The sequence below is a fragment of the Agelaius tricolor genome, unplaced genomic scaffold, assembly GCF_023055355.1.
Source record: "Agelaius tricolor isolate 1412-34295 unplaced genomic scaffold, bAgeTri1.0.p SCAF_3, whole genome shotgun sequence".
NCBI lineage: Eukaryota > Metazoa > Chordata > Aves > Passeriformes > Icteridae > Agelaius > Agelaius tricolor.
In genome coordinates this window covers 35,970,947-35,993,125 of record NW_027269263.1, presented here as the reverse complement: position 1 = coordinate 35,993,125, position 22,179 = coordinate 35,970,947, and the positions used below count along the sequence as shown (strand labels likewise).

General features: G+C 39.1%; 1 long non-coding RNA gene across 3 annotated transcripts; it reads right to left on the bottom strand.

The window, feature by feature from the left end:
• Window positions 1-3,716: 3,716 nt before the first annotated feature.
• LOC139588306 (uncharacterized) lies at window positions 3,717-21,762 on the bottom strand. 3 transcript variants are annotated; one of them, XR_011678616.1, is made up of 5 exons: window positions 21,428-21,762; window positions 20,938-21,032; window positions 8,989-9,074; window positions 8,168-8,414; window positions 3,717-6,650 (listed from the first exon to the last, which is right to left on the bottom strand). It is a non-coding gene; the product is annotated as an uncharacterized lncRNA (long non-coding RNA). The 3 variants fall into 3 exon arrangements; XR_011678615.1 differs by having other exon boundaries at window positions 20,938-21,028; XR_011678617.1 differs by having other exon boundaries at window positions 8,300-8,414; window positions 20,938-21,028.
• Between the last annotated feature and the right edge of the window lie 417 nt (window positions 21,763-22,179).

Here is a 22,179-nt window from a genome sequence, read left to right as displayed (position 1 = left end):
TTTTAGGGGTTTTTTGGTTTTTTTTACTAAATAACTGACATGTTTACATATACATTTTTGACTACAAGTAGCTTTAGAAGGTATGAAGGAAAATCTCTTCTGCAAATAAAAGTCAAAAATTATCTAAAATAACTTTTATAATATTAAGATGTTGCAACTTCTATGGGTTTCTGGATCAGAACTTCCATATGATTCTGATAAAAATACGTGAGTGATGTTGTTGATGGCTCTGTAGTATTTGGCTGTGCCATCTGGGGAGAAGGGTAGGTTCTGATTCTTCTAGGTGGACTGTCACCAATGGGAGCCTGAGACTGTGTTACTGTATTCTTACTGTTACATAAATGTGTGCAAGTCACATTAAAATGTGATTTCATTAAAAAACTGATACCAATCCTGTCAGAACTGAGCACTAGGCAGACCAGAGATGAACTCCATACAGCATCTTCTCTGCCCACTGCTCTTCTATTTTATCATTCTATATTTTTCTTTTATTAAAAAAGTGTCTTATCTTGAAAGCTATTGTCACATTGCTGAACATCAGGTCAAAAAGTTCACATATGAGACATAATGAGTATACCAACAATTGATTTTTTTTTTTGACATAGTTTTGGACTTTTCTTAACAAATGTTAAGAAAAAATAGTTGGACATCCTGTCACAGAGTTGTAGGCAGTCATTGTCAGCCTCAATGGGGAATATCCACCTTAGGCCAGTGCAGGAGACCTAGTCCCTTTGGCTTGCCCTGTTTATGAATCTCTCACATTGGCTAAGAGGGGGATTGCAGCAGAAGAGGAGGATGTCTGAGCCTGTCTGTGGAAATGGGCCCATCAAGAAGTTAAAACCCGAGTTACTTGGTCTGTCAGTTCCAAAAAGATTTAGGAATCAGACAAAACATGAGCACAATTAGTTCAGGGAAGCTGGCTACAGCCTTCAAATAAGCAAAAGGGGAAGGTGGGAGTTTTACGGACTGTGTTTGTGTGTTCAGGAACCTGCAATCCACCTGCTGTCCATGTTATGTACCTGTGTGACTTGGGATTTAGCCATCTGATGTTTTAAGGAGGCAGGAAGATTTTCTCTGTTTCCCTTTAAAGAAACCATTTTTAAGGTTTTACCTCAGATCCTTGAACTACAGCAAACAAGCTCAGAGTTAGCAGATGTAGATTCTTGGTCATGACAGCATCCTTGTGCCAAACACACACAAATCCCACTAGACAGCAGACTTCTTGGGACCAACTACTTGCCTTTTCCTCTTTCTGTAACTTGCACCAAGATAAAGAGACACCATTTCCCTGTGTGCTCAGGCTTTAAGCTCTAAGCTCTGAAGAGATATAGATACCCAAGATGAAAATTTTGGGGGTTGTGCACTGCTGAAATAAAATACTCTAATTATTAGTGCTTATAACTGTTTTGTTTGCACAAAAATGAGTTGTGTAAATCAGCTGCAAAGGGCTACACAGTTACCAATGTAATGAAAAAAGAAAATTATGCAAATATTTAATACCCTGACTTGTATCTGCCTTTTTGTGCTGATATTGAATTATAAATAAAACAGAGCATTAACTGATCACAACCCTCTCTACAGTCCTACTCAGGAGCACCAAGCTCCATGATTGCCATCACTCAGGGCTCTGCCACCTGCCTGAAGGAAGGCTCCACAATTCTGCTTAATTTCTGGGGTCAGCATAGGAAGGATTTTCATTTAAATGCTTGGTTCTCAACATAGTCAAGCTGAGTTGTATGGGAAAGAGATAAAGCCTGCAGCAGAAAAGGAGTATAGTTTGGGTGTCAAAAGCTCAGGATCAGCCTGCAGAGAAGAATGAGCCATGAAGCATCCTGGCATTAGGAATGCTTAGGGAAAAGACTGAAGAAAACCTGGAGGAAACAAATCCAGCCCTGTTAACTGCCATTCATAGTATTTCTACTGCAAGCATTATGGACAATGATTTCTGATTTCATTGTGACTAATGAGATTGTTATTGTCAAGGAAACTGCCTGTAGTGAAATGGTTTTGCTTCAGATTTGAGAACAGTTCACATTACCTTTTTCTCTCTCTGTCTTTCACGATCCAAGGCAGATTTCATGGAGGGACAAGGGACAAGAGAGAGAGAGAGAGAGCAGACAAATAACTGACAATCTTTCCTTAAAAAGTCAAGGCTGGCAGGTAACCTGTGTGATCAACTTAAAAAGCTATTTTTCCTGGGGTGCTGGTTCTGTCTGCTCTCAGCATGCTGCCTGGGTGAGGGCACAGGGGTGCCAGTTAGAGGGTGCCAGTTTTGCTTTCAGCTCTCCTCTGCTCCTTGTTCAGCAGCGTCTCAGGGTTCACCTTGGTGTCTCTGGAAGACACAGTACTAGAGAACAGCCCATGCAAAACAATCTCTATTTGGCCCCTCAAATTCCCAAGGTGCTTACACTTTCCTCAGGTGCCTTTCCTACATATTTCATTGTGATGCTAGTCTGTCTTGAATTCTGATGAATATATTTACTTACTTTTTCTGGCAAGCAACCTGCAGCCATGAATACTATTAATGACACAGTGCACTTTGGGAAGTCCATTATCAGAAAGCCAGCTGCTATTTCAGGCACATTAGTTATACCCATTATCCACACACAGGCCATATGATTGATTGTCTCATGAATCCTCACAAGCCCAGGAGTAATGGCAGGCCAGTGCTGACCCAGTCATGAACTTAGAGCTGTGAGGGATAACCACCTCTATTGTGCAACTGTTTCCACTTCAGGGCAGAAGTGTCCCATTTCTGGTGGCCTAGGGCAAGCTCTTGAAATCTATCTGCCTCCAGGGATGGAAGATCTGGAGACACTGCTTGTCATCACTGCTCCACACTGATACAGTCCTGCCCCTCCTGAATCCATCTTACAATTGAAGAGTTAATGTGTCCAGGATCCAGCATTTCACAGAACACCTACCTGTTGTACAAAGGCTTGGCAAGCATAAAGGGAAGCTGGAATGAACAGCAGCAAGGTGGAAGGAAGGAAAACAACCAGTGTGCAATCTCAAGTAAGAGCTCAGTTAAAACCATCGACGTTTTACAGGGACAAAAAAGATGGACTTAATGTTACTTGGTAACCTAAGAAATACCTGTGGGTTCTGAGATGCTACAGGCCCCATCACCCCAAACACCAAGTCTTCCTAACTGTAGGGTAAAGGAGGAGTAGCCCCCAAAAGCAATGAGCAGAGTCTGCACTGTGGGTGTCAGAGACTTGATACTGTCAGAAGCAGATGAATTGGAACGTGAAGGCACACAGCGATGTAGGTGTGCTCCAGCTGCCTTTCAAGACTGGGACCTCAGCTGCCCAGATGCATTTACCAAGTTTTGCCCTCTATCTTAAAGAAAAGGCTTTTATTTTCTATCTGCTTTGACAAACAGCCATAAAGCTGATGCTCAGCTAGTGTGCCTATCAGAAAAATATTGGTCACGCTTTTTCATTTTTTGAAATGTAGATTAAATTTAGTCTTTAAAGGAAATTCAGTATCATTAATGCAAATTTATGTGAATAACTCTATTATCTGTATCTCCTACAATACACAGAACATGGAGCTGATCAGAGGGAAGCTTTTTTAACAGTACTTGAGATAATGTAATGATCTTAAAGAATGTGTTTGTAAGCCTTGCACCAGAAAAGGAAGAAAACCTGCAATTATACTTTCCAACAGGAAAAAACTGTTACAGAAATTGTTTAAAACATTGAAAAAACATTGAGATTAGAGAGGCATAATAGTATTTTATCATTAATTTTCTACAAAGAAGACACAGTGTTTAGTATCAATTCCTAGTCCTATTCAATGCTGACAACCTGATTGAGAGGAGGATGCACACATGACAAACTGTAACTTTAATGATATGGTTACTTCCACTAAGGGAGTGAAAGGAGCTTTCCTGGATCAAGCAATCCAGCAGGTTCTATGCAAATCAATACACACAGTGGCATGTATAGATTCATACTCTTGCTTTGAAACAAATGGGGGAAGGAATGGTATAGAACTAACTGGTATGAAATAGCTATATATCTATTCCTCCTGTGGCAAGGTGTAGTTTTTAATAAGCACAATCCAATTATAAATCTTTTTGTTCTCCACCAGCCATTAGTACATACCTTGCCTTAACCATCCTGCATAAAACAGTGGCACTTCAGAGCTAAAACCAACAGCATATTTCAGCTTAACTGTAAAGTCTCAGTACTACTAGGTAGTAGAGTAGTAGGGTTTTCCCAGATTTAAGTTTTATAAAGGTCAAAACAGTTACCTTTTTAATATCGAGTCATTGCACCTTTTTATATCTGTACATTGTCCTGTTCCCTTATGAATATATGCAAGTTGAATAAATATTTATAATAATCAGTTGGTAATCAGAATTTTAGTAGAACAATTTATTTTTTAATAAAATACCCATTAAGGTCCCATGTATTGCTTATGTAGGCAAAAGACCTGCATGCACTTCTTTCATTAAATCTGTTTGACTGATTTACTTGCTGACCAGACTACTCTAAAAAGGAATGTAGGATTTCTGCATCAGAATTAAGTCTCTTCTTATTTTGGTAAGAAATCATCCAAATGCACTCGAGAAGTACCCATTGTGGAATCCACTACATTTGACTTCCAGCACTCTTCAAATATACTAGCAATAATGACAGTAGTAATAATTAATTGTGGTACATTTGTTAATAGTTACATTTAAGGATCTTTAATGTCCTTTTCCTTAACCCTGTCTTGGGCAATAAAATGTTCAGCTGTTAATATCAAGAATTTGTACATTCAGTTAATCAATCCACTTTGCACTCATGCACTGGAAAAAATTGGACCATTGATTGCCCCTGTTATGATACAATTATTTTTAGCTTACTCCTTGATTTTTAAATATGTACTGGGAATACTAATTTTGCTACTTACCCTCTACTTGACATCGCCCTTCCAAAAAAACCTACAACACATATTGTACATACTTTACATTTGCCTTTATCTTATAATTTTAGGTGCCTCTTCATAATGAATAGCAATCAGTATGGTAATTTCCATTTGCATAGAGAATCCAAAGCAGATCACAAACCATTGGTATAGCTGTTTATAGTTAATAAAACTTTAAAATACTGAATTCTACATTTAAGGGGAATAAATTGAAACTGCCATTTTTTCTTAAATGAAGGATTGCAAAACAAATTTAGAACTAAAAGCAGCTGTTGCCATGACACAGTCTAAATATTTAGGGGGAAAATGCCATGAACGTTAAAATAGCAGCATGTTTTTGAAAATCTTGAACTGTTGGAGCACAAACTTGATCATTTCTTTTAATGGAGACCAAGTCCTGGAAGTTTTCTCTGCGAAAGAGCAGGAGAATGTTTCCCAGCCTGCTGCTGAAGAGAGCCTTCCATGCTGGAGACCTTATTAAGAGTTGGACTAGAAAATTAAGAAAATGTGAGATAATGATAATTGAGTAACAGATGTCTGTCAGAGAAAATGGCACCTCTGTGGTAGACAATGCAAACATGGCACTTTTAACCTTTTCTCGTATAATGTAATAAGCAGATTGATAGAAAATATTTTAATAAAAGACCCTAACTAGTAATTTTCACTGTGATACAGCCTGAGGTTAGAGTGATATCATGCTATTTGGGAAAGAGCCTTTTATTTTTCAGCCTATTATTGCTTTGTCTCCTACAAGCTTCCTGTACAAAAATACCAGAAACTCTCTCAAAGCCTTTTTAACAGTGAAAACTAACTCAAAAAAAAAACCTTTGATGCCCATTTTTGACCCACAGAACAGATTACAGACACCAAGACTGTGATGGCAAGATCTCAACAGCAAAGTAAAGCACTTGAAACAACACACAAACAATGGGATCTGCTGTCCTATAATGTAATAAAGTGTCTCATTATATAAAATCTAATAGAACTAGCTTTGAAATTGCAGCTAACCTTTTGTGTAGATCAACAAATTAGCTATTACAAGTAATTCAAATGCAATGTTTCAATCTACTCTAGTAGCTTAAAATGGATATTTACACTGATGTTTTCTCAGGGATAATACCCCAGTTTAGCTTTACCAAAACCATAGCCTCTGAGGCTTCTGAAAGAAATCCAGTATTACACTTCCCCATACAAGGGTTCCTAGGGAAGGAATGATCTAAGGGAGCATTTTTCCCAGCCTTTCACCCACTGCTGTCTTCCTTCTTCAGCTCTGTCCTGCAGGTCCCAGCAGGCAGAGGTGCAGACTGGGGCACTGCACTGCCACTCCTGATTCACCTCCTGAGGCTGCCACAGCCTGCAGCTGGTGGGGTCATTGCTTTCACACCCAGCCCTTATCTAAAGCTGGCCTGACAAGAGCTGTAATATCTTCCAAGACACCTCCCAGTGCTCATAGGTGATACATGCCATTTACTTGGACAGCAGTCTTTTAATTCAAACTACACTGAGTGCAGAGCTGTGCTGGTGTTCATGTAGACACTGACATAAGCCATGACACTGCCATGCTTTTTGCTCTAAGACATAAAATTCACAGGGGCAGCAGCAAGAAGCAGCCACCATGTAGATGATCCTGATCTGCTTACATGTCACCTTCTTGTTCCCCACAATCCAGCAAGACTCTCAGATGCTTCTTTAGCGTCTGAACAGGGAAGACGTGAAGCTTCCTCACACCTCTGAGGTAAAAAAAAAAAAAAAAAGCCTGAGTCAGTGGAAGGTATCATTAACAGAGTGAAACAATAGTAATGCTCCTACTGTAGAAGGTCAAGCACTTCAGTGGGATTGCTGGCTGTGTCAGCCCCCACTGAACTGGGCACAAGCTGAGGATACCAAACCTAGCCCAGGGCTGTGAGGTAACAGGCTGGGAACCACCCTGGAGCAGCAGCTAACATCAAGACCAGATGACAGTGATTAGTAGCACAGATTTGTTTCATGCAGGATCAAAACCTACGGAAAAGTATGCATTGAGAATAAGGGAATTAATGTGTTCCAACTGCCTCTCCCCATCACACCTCTGCCAGTGATATTCGGACATCAATTTTCAAGTTTGAACATCTCAGTCCAACTCTTGCATAGCAGGTACTGTACAAAGACATTTATGGAGCATTTGTGGTCAGTGAGTAAATAATCACTGCTGAAATTTAAATATAGAATGTTCCAAAGTATATTGCTGCCCATGTTTAAAAACAGCACACAAGCTCACTGTAAATTTTCAGAGGCTTTGCCAAGCTGAAGTTCTTGGACTTGCTTTACCCTAACTGAAACAGTGAATCTTTAAGGTGTTGCTGTAAAAGCACTAGTGACAACTGCTACTACTACGGTTCACACAGGAACCGTAATTGCATGGAAGCAAAAAAGTAAAGGAAAAAAGAAAAGAAGTCAAGCATCATAAAGGAAGTTCAGTATGGTAAGGGTTTGGAGTACCCCTTTTATTCCAACCTCTTTTTTTCATGCATTATTTTTCTTTGTGGCAGTCTATACAAGTTGTGGATTTTGGTTTCAAATAAAAGGCAACTGTCAAAAAGTAAATGCCTATTTTGTAAATGTGTGATTCCAATTGTTCTCATACAATGACCATACTACTGGACTTGTTTCAAGATATGAGGGATGACACTTGTTTTACTTTGCTCACACCAGTGGCTTCTCCTTTTAACCTGGTGCACAAGGGTGGCAAGGAAGGCTTCTGCTCACCCTATCCTGCCAGCAGTGCACTGATATCAGTTTGTGCTGTTCCTTTGGAGGAAGATGAGTTTCCCTTTTCCTAAAAGCAATTAAACACTCACTGGAGGAGGGGCTTCAGTAGCACATCAAGAGAGAGGATTTGGGGAACAAGCTAAGCCTGCATATACCCACTAAAACTTTGTGGGCTTGGGAAGTGGGTCCCTAAGGGATCCAGGCCTTGGAGGTTACTAAAGCAAAGATTTCTAGGGTCCAGAGGAGATTTTAAAGGTTTTTTACAGCTCAGGATGTCTTTGCTGGACTAAAACCAAGCCTGAAGTCTCACATTACAAAAAGGTATTTCACAGGGAAACTACTCACAAACCCCTGCACCAACATTATGTCTTAGCCAACAGCTTGATATTTGAAAAAATGTTTACATCTTCTGCTCTAACAAAACACTACATTTAAAAGCCAAAGCTCATCTTTGTGCATTTGGATGTTCACTTTCAAGGCAAAATGAAGACAGACCCACCTTGGACTTCTCACCACTTTGGAGTCCTATTAAATTGCAAAGGAAACTCAGGTATCCAGAAGTTCTGCAAAAAGTAGTATAACTACTGAAATACATAATGAAATAAAATAAATTTTAAAATAAGATGCAAACCATCTTGGAAAGCTGTTGTTGCTGGAATTTTAGTTCTGAAGGTTTGATTTCCATACTGTAGTAAAGTTTCTTTCAGAGTATTTCATCCTCAGGTCAAACTTGCAAAGTCTGGTTTCTGAAAAAGAAAAACAAGCTGAATTAAAGTTCTAATGAACAATGAATTATAAACCAAAGTGCTTACAATTGTTTGTGGATAGGTATATAATGTCATTGAACAGCTTGAAGGTGATAAAAATGGTAATTTGTCTATGTCAGTGCATGAATATACAGGATTCTTCTCCAGACTGCTGAAATACCAAGAGTACATAATCACACTGGGAAATTTTTCTCGCATGCTCTACATGAGCATGTTGACATGTTTTCCTCCCTGCCAGAAAATGTTAGGGAGACAGAGCAAATGTAGAACATTCACTGGGAAATTATTTTGCGTTTTGTAAAATGGCAGGAAAGATATTCCTTCTGCATTGCTTGAACAATAGGAAACATCCATCAGAAAATCTTGAAAATTATTAGTCTGCATTTCATAAATGTCAAAACAAGCATATTTTACATATTAGGCATCTTCTACAAATATATTTGAATTATATGAAAGATAGATAAATTAATACACTCTCTGTAATTGCATATTCATGAATTTTCCTTTAAAAAAATACTTCATTTTAAATATAAGTTCTTTAAAATATCTCTACCTTTACCTTAATGAACTATTGACTGCATGTCAGCAGTATAGAGTTGAGATGTTTCAGAGCCTGCTATATTCTTGTGTGAGCTTGACCTGCAAGAGTTGAACAGATAAAGTACTTTTATAGAGAAAATTGAGGTGATTTTATATGGAAAACAAATTTTATGTCTTTTAACAGGAAAGGCAAAAGCATGTAGAATAATAAGAGCTGCCTCTCAATAAGTATGGTAACTAACTTTGAAAAGTAAGAGAAAAAGGGCTGTTGTAGAGTGCTAAAGAATTCAAGGATGTTTAGGAACGTCTTCACTTTTTCTTCTCCTCCCTTCTCCCATCTTTCTCTCCAAGATGTCTTTCCCCACCCCTGTCCTGTTCTGCCTGGCCTGCTGCAGGGAGCAGTGCTCTTGTTACTAACAGTCCTCAGCTGCCTGAGGGCTGGCAAAGGCACCTCACTGGCTGAGAAGGGAGGAGAAGGAGCAGAAGGCAGCAGAGAAATATAGGAAAGGCAACTTTAGTCTTCCCTCTCCTATTACAGAAAACCTTCCCTTCTCCATAGGCGTGGCTCTCATACCCAGGACAACTGTGTTGCCATCTTATTGCAGGGGTTCCATACTGTTGTCTCCTTATTACAAAAGTCTCATACCTTCCTGGTGTTTCTTGTTGGCTGCTCCTTCAAGCACTGACTCTTTCTTCTTCACAAAGTGGCCAACTGACTCCAGTTCCCTTCTCAAGCAGCCACCCCACTCTTTTATAGCACTCTTCTCATTGGTCACAGCTGTGGCCTGTTCCAGTCAGGCCTGTTCCTAATCTTTGATAATTGGCCCAACTGCAACTCCTTAGGGGTAAGATAACTTTCTACACTATCTTTATTTCCTTATATTCTATCCCCCTACACAATTGGGTTGGTGTACTGAAGGCACTGGTGAAGGCTTTACTCAGCACGACTGGGTGAAGCAGGCAGCAGGCACACAGGTGCTCACCATGCCCAGGAGGTGTGTGTCTCATTCTTCATAGTCTGCCAGAAAAAAATGAAGGCCCCTCAAAAGCCTCCTTGTAGACCTCTGTTATTAGAATAGGATCCCAATATTACCGGGTGGAATGTGCCTGCGCTCTTCTGGCCCTTGCTGCTTGACCAGAGGCAGCAACTGTGGTGTTTTCACCTCAGAGACACCCCTGGCTGGCTGGATGTTGCAGCTGGCACTTGGAACAAGTCCAGGCAAGCAGGAATTCAGTTTTTACCTCTAATGGGAAGGCTTTAGGTGAGGTGAAGAGGAGAAGGAGACTGATTCTGCTGGAGGGTTAATCCAGAGTTTTATTCCATGGTCACAGATCTCCAAATCTTGGTAACAGCTCCAACAAAATGCCGACCGCATGGTCCCGCGTCTTTTTAAGCCCAGGGAAAGGGGGAGGGAAGGGGTAGGTGTGCCACCAACCAGGTGGGAGAGGGGAAGGGGACAATGACACCTGGACTGGCCAATGACCCCAGGGCTGAGGGGCATCTTTTGAACTTGAGCAATCACACGATGCCCTTGCTGGAATGTTAAGCTTGATGGACAGCACTTAGCAAGGGGCAGGGGAAGGGAGAAGTTGGCGCACCTGAGGGACTGGGAAAGGTGAAACAGGACATTGCTTCACACTGCAACACTCTGTGACTGTAGTCGATGAGCAACATAGTCTTCCATAAATTCCAGTACATCAAAGAAATATTAGCACTGGGGCTCTACATTTTTTCCTTTGGAAAGAATTTGACTAGGTTTAATATGGCCTGGATTTGTCAAAGCCTGACTTCTGTTCCTTGCTCTTGTGTAGATGTAAATTAAGCACAGTGTAAATCAAACGCAATGTAAATTAAATACAAAACTGCTGAATTAGAGTTTGCAGATAGGGAATTATGCAATAGGGATTATAATGCAAAATGAGTCTGTAAGGAAAAAAAAACTGTGGAATATTTACTGTCTTTTAAAACAGGAAGGTTAGCTGCTGTTTAGTTATTATTAAATCATATTTTGTTCAATGACAGCTTCACTTGCAGACAGCTTGACTGGAGTTCTTTACTGATCCACACTGAGATTATGGGAATGCTTTTGGATTAACAACTCCATCCTGGCATCTGAATAATGAATTACTGATTTTAATACTCAGAATGTAAGAAAATATGGCTGAAATGTGGGGTGAAAATATGGCTGAAATTTGGAGTAAAAATATGTCAAGGAGCATTAATAAATACCTCTTAAAATTTTTGCCTTACTAGACACACCACATGATATTTTGAAAATGAAATTTGGTTTATTTGAAAGTTGTTTATGGCTTCTTTTTGTTTCTCAGTTACAATTTGCAATTCCAGATACAACAATAATCTGTAAGTAAGGAATGCCCTTAATTCATGTACACTGTTAGTGGATAGCTCCCTGAATAGCAAAGCATGAATTTGCCTCTGAGGTTGCTTCTTTCAGAAGCTGTATCACATCTGATACCAGCAACAGGATTTGCCACTCCTAAGGCAGAAAATGAATGCTTAGAATATACTGATCTCTCTTGGCTGAGAGCCACACTTTCAATTTATCAGGCATGCTTTTCAGTAATGGGTTAACCCTTATAGACAGCTAATGTTCATTCTGCTTTTGCTGGAATATATTTACAGTAAAATATTTTTATCTCTCCACTTAAATAAGCATAAGAAAGGCAAAAAAATGGTATAAAAGAGGAGTAAAAATGAGAGCTCAAAATAGGCTAATAAAATCCTTCTCAAATATGCAGATATCCCAGAGGAAAAAAAAAAAGAGAATTTTTTTTATATCTGACATTGATAGGGAGGAAGATTTTGTATCACTCATCAGCAACAAGCTAGAAAATGTTGACAAGTACAAAGTGACTCTTGAGGCTCTGCATGGATTTAAAAGGGTAGATCATGCTTAGTAAAGTGGATTTCATAAGGAGGAGGCACAGAAGTGTGTTTGTGTGTGTGTGTGTTTATGTGCACATGTATACATAGCTTAAAAGATAATGTGAATTTTAGCCTAATTTTCCTGGTAAAGGTATTCAGAAGCACTCTTGACATTTTCATATGCAATCACATGGAGCAATAGGACAGACCCTCAGGGTCTGGGGCTGCGCTCAGGGAATGCTCACTGGAGAGTGATAAAAAAGTCTGAAGATCCCAAATATTCACAATGGCCACCTCATCATGATTCCCTGCCTTTAAAAGACAAAATGTGTGATGGTCTCCATTAGCTACCCAGGTGTAAAATTAGTTGATACAGATTGCACATGTGCCCAGAGCTGTTTCTTCAATGAACTTTGAGTAAGAACAGCATTTTCTCTTGTAATGTAAAACTGGCAAAAGTCTTCAACATGAATAAAATTGTCTGTACTCCTACCCTATCCTGTGATGGGCACCACTTCCAACAAAGGGGCATCCACAGTTTCTCTGGGCAACCTGTTCTAGTGTCTCACCACACAAACTGAAGTCTCAATAAATAATTTAGTCTTAATGTAGCTTCCCTTTCCATTCAGGCCCAAGCCTGTAGGATAAATGCAAGTGGAAAGGGGATGGTCTTATCCTGGACAAAGCTGGATCTTCCTCATAAATTTATACTTGTATAAAAGAGAAAGCTTGCTCCCACATGTGGCTCATCATTCCAGATCATTGCTCCTGCACCGCTGTCCAGGCCTTGATGGTGACTCCTCTGCAAGAAGCAGCCCTATAATCAGGATATCCCAGTGGCACACTACAGTGCAAGCAAATAGCAGGGACAGGTGATTGCTTTCAGCTTCTCTCATTCTCAGTTTCTGCAATGAAGTACAACCACAGTTTCTCTGGGCAACCTGTTCTCATGCCTTACCACCACAAATTAGGGTCTCAACATATTTGGGCTTAATGTGCCTTGCACTGTTAATGGTTTCCAACTTACCACGTGTCCAAAAGCAGGAAGTTCTTCTAGCATTTTCTCCCTTGAGCTTTTGTTAGGTCAAAAGAGAGAAGCCAGTAAAAGACCGCCCAAAGACCAAGCAAACACTACATAGCACATGGATAGGCAGACAAAACAGGTAGTTGGAGAGGTATATGTAGCTCAGGCAAGATCCACTTTTTCTAAACTCTTAGTCACTTCTGCAAAACTCACTTTAATCTTCCAACTGAATAGGTGCAACAATATGACTAATATAAAATCTAAGCTTTTATTGAAAAATTAAGCTATACAATTCCCAAGACAGTAGTTGCACTAAGTGGAAACACTGGAAAAAGTTCCTCTAAGCCCCTTTAGCAACATCATCAAAACAAAAGCATTAACCTAAAGGGTAGCCATATGTTAACCAACACTTCCTTCAAAAAAAAAAAAAAAAAAAAAAGAAGAAATCTGAAAGAATAAGCAAGAGTGGGATTTTGTGGCCTTCTTTTTGATGGTGGTTAGCTTTTGGATGATTTTGTCATCTAACTGGAAAGATAAAAATAGAACAGTGCTAGAGAGAATAGTGGAAGTGCAGTAGCATGTTTAATATAAGGTAAAATAATTAAGTTAATAGCAATTACTGTGTATGCCCCAAGCTGTGATCTAATCAGCTATCACAACCTAAGCAGGATTGGGCTGCATTGGTACTTAAGGGAGAAATCCCATATGCTATTGAAAACACAGCTGATGATTCAATAGCTGTTAAGTCTCTCTTCTGATTCACTTAGGAAAACAGCTCACACCAAGGGTTTAGAAGGAACTTTATATTTACTACCAATTAGAATAATAGTATTAATATTAAAAAGGATACTTGTTTTCTTCTTGTTTACTACACTGCTTTCATAGTGTAGTAGTTTCATAGATATATGGAATATATCTTCAAATTTCTACAGGATTTTAGAGGTACTAAATAGCAGTTGTATTTTATGTCTGAAGTGGTTTCTACTTTAGGGCTGGACAAAGTGATTCTCACATAAATGCCATGAGCTTTATACACTTAACACACTTAAATAGTACTATTTAAAATTTATAAGACTCCTATGAGACAGCAGCAAGGTCTTACCCAGAGTTCATGCAGCCAGAATGAAAATCTCCCAAGCAGACGCTGAACAGCTGGGGCATGCATCAATGAATCCCATGTAAAATATGTATTCCTTTGGCTGGCAAATGAGCTGCATGGGAATGAGCTTCACCCTCAAACTCTAATGTCCTTTGGGAATCAGTTCAATAAAGTTTTAATGTTAACATATACTTTTAATACTATTAGAACAATATGAATGATCAGTTAGTGAAATAAGTGTCATTACAGACACCCAGACATCATGGAAGAACATTTTCTGGGAACACAGCCTACAAGATTTGGGTCTTCTGTGGAGCATAATGCTCTGTTACACTGGAGAAGAGGTAATAATTCATTTTACATACTGGAGATAATGTGCTGAAGGGGGAATAAATGGACCACATCGGTTAAGTCTGCTACACAATGTAAGGAATTTTAAAAACCACGTGTCTTTGCTGAGACATAAAGCTCTTCTGGAATAAGTGCTACATCAGTTAACAACAGAAGATTAAATCTGGATGTAGCAAAGAAATTTTGTTTAAAACACTAATGACATACATTGTAACTTCAAGGTGAATATGAGTCAATCAGTCTTTTGTGTATCCAGATATTAGACTGGCAGCAAATATTTGTGGCTAAGAATGGCAACCAGAGAATATGTAAAAGTTTGTAGCTTGGCTCTAGAGCAATCTATCTTGATTGCTTGAATCTATCAAGTGTATCTTGAATATATGTATTATTAGAGACCCTCTAAGATGAGCTAAAGAAAAGAGGGATAGCTCATATTTGAAATTTTTACCTGTTTATTTTTAGATATGAAGGCCAAATTTCTGGTGTATAATGAAGTACCTGAGTTAGAGCCAACCTGAGCCAGCAGATCCCCATGCCATAGCCTGGCACTATACAAAGCCAACAGTTCAAGGCTCAGAGAAGTTCAGATGTGTTTGTAGAGCATAAAGGCTTGGGGCAGTGCCATGCCAATGCAGCTACACAATTCCAGATCTGAACAGCTTCTATGTGTTTCTGCACAATAGACTCTTGTATTCCTCAGCAGATTAACTCCAGGAAAGCCAGTCTGGTGTCAATGAGGCCAGAAATCTAAGTTTTGTTACAACATGAGCTTTGCTGCTGTTTCTTACCAATTTCTCTGACAGTGAGTTGTGTGAAAGAGAAATGTAAATATATTGTCAAATGTGGTTTTTAAGGTATTCAATATGTACTTTCCAATGAGTTTTAATTTAGGATACAGTCTTTTAAATATATTGGGCAGTACAAATTAGTATTACATTTGTGTCTTTCTAACCATCAAACAAGTTAGGCAGTGTTGTGCTTTCTATTAGAAGATTCACTGAAGAATAATAGTCCAGTCCTTGGATCCTGCAATCTATACTTGGTACGGGTCTGAAGAGTCATATGGCAAAAAAAAAAAACAAACCAAAACACAGCAGTCAAAAGTGGCTTATCAGTCCCAATAAATATTTAGGACCAACTTGCCTTAGGGATGGCTCTAACTTGCATTAGCCAGTGCCCTGTCTGTGTACATTTGCCCATGCCCTGTGTATGCTCAGTTGCCTTAAGGCCTGATTGTATTCCAGTGCATGCACTCAGGGTGCTCTAAATCTGCATGTTTCACAAGCTCCTTGACTGCATATTTCCAGTCTTCTTGGAGAATGCAGGGCCTTGTTGTGACACCTACTCCAGGAGCTCTCCAGAACCCTGTGGTGTAATCCCGATATGGTACAAAGCAATAAAAGTGAGGGCCTAACAATAAGTCTTGTGGAGAAATTCAGCTCCAGATTATGAAACCTAAAGACAGATGCCTATTTGTGATTGTCCACAGGCAAGCCATGTGTTTAAGCTGACATGACAAGTCAATGGAGTCACACACTTGTGAGAGGGAAATTCCTTTTGGAGCAGAGGACTAGGGAGGTGCTACAGACAAGCAGTTGGTGCTGAGACACACCTCCCTCCTGACCTTCCACTGCTCCTTTGGGAGGATGTGGATCTCCTGGAGGTTCTGTCTCATGTCTGCCACCATGGTGCAAATAGCTCAGTTACAGCTCAGATAGCACAAAATATTTCTGTGTGGGCATCCCATCTGAGTCTTCCAGCACGGGCCAGCTGCATTGTTCTGCAGGGTCCTGCAGTGTCTAGATCTCCACTGCCTGTAACAAGCTCTTCATACCCACATGTCAACATCCAGGTATAGACACTTACAATCAGGTTTATTAATTAATCTATAATATCCCCAGTGGCTTCTTCATAAAAAGGAATAAATGCACAAATACCGAAGCAGTTATTCATGAAACGCTTGAAGTCCCTGATACAGAAAAGGTGCTTGGTGTTTCTGAAGTAAATGAATGTGGCAACTATTTCCCCAGCAGGGGTTAGCTGCTGAGTTGTTTTAAATCCAGAAGACATTGGCAAATAAACACTTATTTTTGTTTCTCTCTCTTCACCCAGAAGATGTGGTGCAGCCAGGTCCTTAAAATAGAGCAGAGCTGGAAAGGATTTGGGGCAGCTGGAGAAACTGTCGGTGACAAGACGGCTGTACAAGCAAATGCCTCAAAGCTGAAATTCATGTGAGCTAAAGGCTACAATAAACAAAAGAGACTCACAGAAAGTGTGAGCATTGTCAGCATGTTTCTTCCTCTTCCCCGGCCTTTGAAGCCAGCCAATATCGAGGAAAGCAGCCAGAGCGGAAAAGGAAGCAGTCTGTATTTATAAGCCTAACAAGCAAGCATAAGACTTTGGGATTTATTTAAGAGAATGATGGGAAAAAATCGTGCCAAATCCAGTTCTCAGCAACTTCACAGCATCACTTCTTTTAGAAATTGGAAGATTCATCTTTCTGCTTGGTGTGGAAATAAAGATATCAGCGAAACACAGAGCTTTACAGGCATGTGGATATCATGGCCACCATCATCCTTTTCTCCCTCTATTGGAAAGCAGCTATTTTATCCTGGTAATATATTCAGAGGTGATATTGCTTTTTCTCACATCAGTCTCTCAGCAGATAAGAGAGTTTGTTTCCATGTGGTACAGAGAATTCCACAAAGGCCTAAAAATGATGAGCTGATATTTTTTTCCGTTTTAAGTACCAAAGTTCATAAAATGAACTACCAATCTTCTGCAGATTTGGGAGAGGTTTTGCTGGAACATAATTACAACAGAAGAGTGGGTGTACGAAATGGAATTTTTGGTTCAGACTAAATACAGAATAATAACTTTTGTTTTGAAGTAGTAGTACTTCTTCTTTAACTAAATACTGCCATTTCATGCCTTTAGACTAATAGGAATTTTCTAATACAAACACATATAAGTAAACTGATCGTATAGGCAAAAAAGAGAAGAAATTATATGAATGAAGCTGTCAGGAGTACTAACTTTGGTAACTCTGAGACACAATGTGGAAAATCTACAGACAACAATTCCATCTTGGATAAATTTAGTAGGAGGTAACAATCATTCAGATTAGAATTTACAGAGAACAAGGATGCAATATCTACTAAGAAAGAAATTAAGAGGCTTTTTAAGTGTTCAGTAGTTCAAAAACCTTTATCCAGAAATTCAGACTATATAAACACATCTTTGATTTCCTGAAATTGAATCCTGTATGGAAAAGCAAGCTGGTTTATATAATGCCACATTTCAGAATGCAGAAGTGGAAATGACAGGTGATTACATCTAATTATACTTAATTAGGATGCATATAGACAAAGGAGTGAATGTTATATTTGTTTGGATTACTTCATTTTCAGTGAAGATATTTAAAATTAATTATTATTTATTTTGCCACTAAAAATTCTCTCTATACTCACAAAAACAAAATAAATCACTCACTTTTCAATTATTACAATTAATTAAAATGCTTCAGAAAATTTTATATTTTGTTTTAATATATTTTTAAAGGACTTTTTTTTTATTTCAGAGGGCATGGAATCCACAGGATTTAAGATATTTTGCAATAAAATGTGAAAAGTTAAGCAAAGGGTGGGTGTCGTATGGACTTATTGGTCATTTGCACACTTTTACAAGGAAGGAAAGAATAATGTGTAAATTAGGCAAGTGTGTTAAAAAATATTCTCCAGAAGTCAGGTTGTGTAGTACACAATGAATTTAAAGCAGTTTCAGTAGCATTTTCAGTAATTAATAGTACATTTTATATTAAGGGAGAATTCTTGTTTATTAAGATGGAAGACATTTTCCTTTTGATTACCATTCAGTTCTGATCAGTTGAAGAGAACTTTGAAATTGTCTCATGTCATTACTGTACCAGCTATTGTCTAATGCAAGGATATATTTTATATTTAGCTTTTCTTTTTCTGGGTATTTTTTTTGGTTTTGGGTGGGTTTTTTTTTTGTTTGTTTTGTTTTGTTTGAGCTTTGTTTTATGTTTTTTTTTGTTTTGTTTTGTTGGGTTTTTTTGGGGGGGGGTGGTAGGGTTTTGGGGTTTTTTTTTCACTTTGCCATTATGTTCCTCCAAAAGTGATTTTCTTATTGGCTTCTTACTGATAAGGAATGAATTCATTCAGATGAAATAAAATTATCTTTAAAAGGAAAAAGTAAAAACATAATTTCTAGGTAGATCACTTCTACTACACCTTTCTGTTATTAGTTCAGAGTGTTCCACCTGTTAGTCCTTTGTAGGCAATCTCATGAAAATTTATTTACCAGTAAAACACACTGACCCAGTGGGTCACTCGTAAGAAACACACTGGGGCAACCCCTGGATCTGCCCACTTCACACAACAGCAGAGTGAACATAATTGCTGTCATTCCAAAATGCAGCTATTTTTAACGGATATTAGTTGCTGATAAAAATCACATTTAGAGCTTAAACTACCTGCCAAAATAGATGTCTACTGATGCTGATGCTTTTCCTGATTATCATAAGGTGAGAAAATGCAATATTCAGCTTCCATCACTTGATTGATCCACCACAGAAAATCTGACTGAGTCAGGATTCACCTTATCAACTAAGTGATCAAACAGCAAATTGAGCCAAGAGCCTGATCAGTTATTCTGTAACCTTAAGAGACTGCAGTTGAGAAAAGGCTTTGTTTATTGCATCTGTAAGTAATGTATAAACTATATCACTGGCCTCTAGAGAAAAGGAGTTTTTCAAGATCTCTGGGTGAGGTTTTTTTCAAAGATAAACACATTCAGATATCAAATGACCAGGAGAACAAAGCATAAAAAAAGCATGAAATCTGTTCAAGGAGAAACTTAGTACAGTGCTCCTGTAACCACAATTTGTCATAAAAGCTGACAGGGACCCCTTTTTTGTCTCTCTAAGATGATAATCTCACAGAGGAAAAAGAAAAGCAGTGATCACCTGCAAACAAATAATATCCTCATAAGAAGAAAATATCACACTGATAGAAGAAGTTAATGAAACATTGACTGCCAATTTGGAGTCTTTATTTTTCTGTACTTTTGTGTTCTGAGAAAACATGTATAGCCTGGAGCACAGGTAGTGGTATATGGAGATCCTTCACCTTGAATCTGCTTCTAACAGCAGCCACTAGTCACTAGTGGCCAAGGACTTCCAATCCCTGGAGACCAGCCTTGCCCTGTACAGGATGAGTTGAGTGCTCTCAGCCCAGCACCCAGGTGAGAAACGCAAGAACCACGAGTTTGACGCTGGTCACAAACCCCAGCAGGACATTTGGCTATGAAGCCAAGAATTTGCCATGTTATGACAAAGTATTTTCTGACTGCTTTCCAGATTAGTTTTGAGACAAGGCAGCATATGGAAGCTTACTTGGTTGCAGCAGCCTCTGCCTGCTCTGTGAATCTCTGCCAACTGACTGAGATTACATGTCTATCACCAGCTCTAAAATTCACATACACCAAATGTATATTGTCTATTTCACCTACTGCAGAGCTGGAGCCTGCAGCTTCCGGGAGATCAAACATCATCAGCCTTCCCTTGCCATGCAGAGTAAACAACCTTTTTTTTCTGACATTGCTTTCAGATGCTGTGACTATATCCAGCTGCTGCATTTCATTAAGGCATCATCTTTGATGTACTGCTAATACACCAATTCAATGAAATATTAAGATAAAATGACCTCGTGTTGGCTAGCAGAAGACTGGCACAGTGAGAAGTAGGAACTGGAAGTGCTCAGACTATTTGCAGTGGCTCCATCTGGAGATGTGATGAGTTACATATCTCAAAATAAAAAACTCTCCATTCAACCTCAATTATCAAGATAAAAGAATATACTGTTTAAAGCAAGGGCAAATATCAAAGAAGTCACAAAATGAGCATCTCTAAAAGAAAGATGTAGTCTCAATCTTTCATATTACCTTTAAATGAAATAATTTGAGCTCTCCAGTCAGCAAGTCTTTTTTATTAATACATGTGGTCATTCTGATTTTCCCCTCATTACTTTCCAGAAATATGGTAATGATTACAAGAGCCCTCCATACTTGTTACCAGTTATTATCACCTGTCCTTCAGCACTGTCTAAAGATCCAGCATGAGATGAAGAACAACTCTGGCAAAAGCTGCTGTACACAAAAGCAGTAAAATATAATTCCCATGCCAAATATCTGCAATGAGGAACAGACAGGGATGTCACAAATGAAATAATCTTGTTAAGTCCATTCACTTGTACTGGTATTTTCAATATGCTCTTGGTATTGCTCCTTTTCTGTACTTATTTCTGTTAAATAAATAAGAAAAAACTTAGTATTGTGTTCCTTCATTGTTCCTTGTGTACTGCCTTTTCATTCCAGATATTTACTTATCTCTGACTCAGGAAGAAATAGTTCTTCAGGCCAAGTTTAGGGATAATGGTGGCATGCTATGTGCAATCTTTAGAAAAAGAGATGTCATTATGTGCATTAAAGCCTTCTTGAACTGGGGCCTTATGAGTTAATGGTCAGGAGCCCTGAGCACAGGAATACTGCTCAGGGTCTGTTGTGTAAGGGAAAGACTTACGGAGAGCAGGGGCTCGCCAGGCACTCTGATTCCTGATAGCACACTGCAGAGGGATGAGTGTCCCCTGACTTCTGCCAGCATGGACATTTTCCTGGCTTGGAAAGAGAAAAGGCCATGTAGTTAATAGAGAAAAATATAGCAATGCCTAATCAGTCAGCAGTACTGCAATGCTTCAGATTTTGTGGCTGACAAGGCAAATTCCCTCCCCTGTGTCCTCAGGCCCAAGTGCCCTCTGGTAGCACCTGCTCTGGCAAGAGCTTCTGTTCAGACATGTTGCTAAACTAACACCGTCCTCATTTCTTATAAAAATAGAAAAAAAAAAGGAAAATACACTACCATATAATATGTAAAGAAATCATCTTTCAGGGGAAAGGAGGGAAGGCAGGGATGCAGCAGTTGGCAGGTGCACCACAGTGCCTGGCTGCTCCTTGCATCTTGCCTGTCTGCACAGAAACTGTCACTATCCCAGTCTGAAAGCAGAAATACTCACTGGTCTCTGGCTTCTCTGAACATGACCAAAAGCTTCTGCACTTCTCAAATTCTATGTCCTTTAGGAAGATATTTAGTATACGATCTGAGCTTTAAAGCAGTTGGAAAATCCTTTTTGAATCTCAGCACAGGATTTTTTTTTCTTTTTGGCCTGCAGGCATTTCTAATAGTAGAACATCACTTTCCTGCCAAGACAAATTCTACCTCTTGCTTTTATTTTCCCATGCCACTTCCTGTGCCAATCAGCCTTTCCATTCTCCTGCAAATCCTGCTAGAAAAGCACTTCTTCTGCTTCTCTTTTCATCACTGATTTCTTCTTTAGTACATTAGCCTACTGTACGTAGATTATAAACTTCCTCTTAAATTGTTAACCTTGCTTGCCTGTTAATAAAGATGGCACAACATCTAAAAAATGGGTGCTGCTAAAGAATGGCAGAGAAACATTTCCCCAAAATGTTTCTGTTTCTGTGCATTGCTCTCATATGGCTCATCATGTGGACAAGCTCATAGATTATTCCTTTGCAGATTCCACTGCATGATATTGAACTTTCCCTTTTCTCGTTATTTTATAAGGAACAAGTAGAGTGGAAGTTCAAATGGATGTTTGAACAGGGTAATGCACAAAAGGAGGAGGAACTGTATCCATAAAGGATCTGGTTGTGGCCCCTTTAATTCTGTGACTATAAATGCTTCTTGCAATCAGCTCTGAGGCTTCAGTGAAGAGCAGCTCACAGATATTTTTCCACCAGGACT